The sequence below is a fragment of the Nannochloropsis gaditana genome (genome assembly GCF_000240725.1).
Source record: "Nannochloropsis gaditana CCMP526 unplaced genomic scaffold scaffold087, whole genome shotgun sequence".
Classification (NCBI taxonomy): domain Eukaryota; class Eustigmatophyceae; order Eustigmatales; family Monodopsidaceae; genus Microchloropsis; species Microchloropsis gaditana.
Window position 1 is genome coordinate 56,234 of NW_005803866.1, and position 334 is coordinate 56,567.

Below are 334 nucleotides of genomic sequence, written 5' to 3' on the forward strand. Positions count from 1 at the left end.
GATGGGTCGCTATCCGTCCCTGCCCCTCTCCACCCCCGCGGCTTCGGCAACCGCGCGTGCCCTGGCGGCGGCCGCAGCCGCTGCTGCCTCTGAAGAGGCCCCTCGACGTCCTTCTCCCTCCTTGGGCGGCGACGCGACGGTCAACACCTCCCTCCGGCCTATCTCCTTTGTCTCCTCCACCTCGACCTCTTCTTCCACCGCCTCATCTAACACAGTATACAACTGGTTACGGCTCCGGCATGCGGTCAAGCGCTACAGTCGCGCGCAACTCGAACAGCTGATGTTGGACGTGGAGGAAGAGGCGGAGCGGGAGAGAGGTGTGGAAGGGACAACA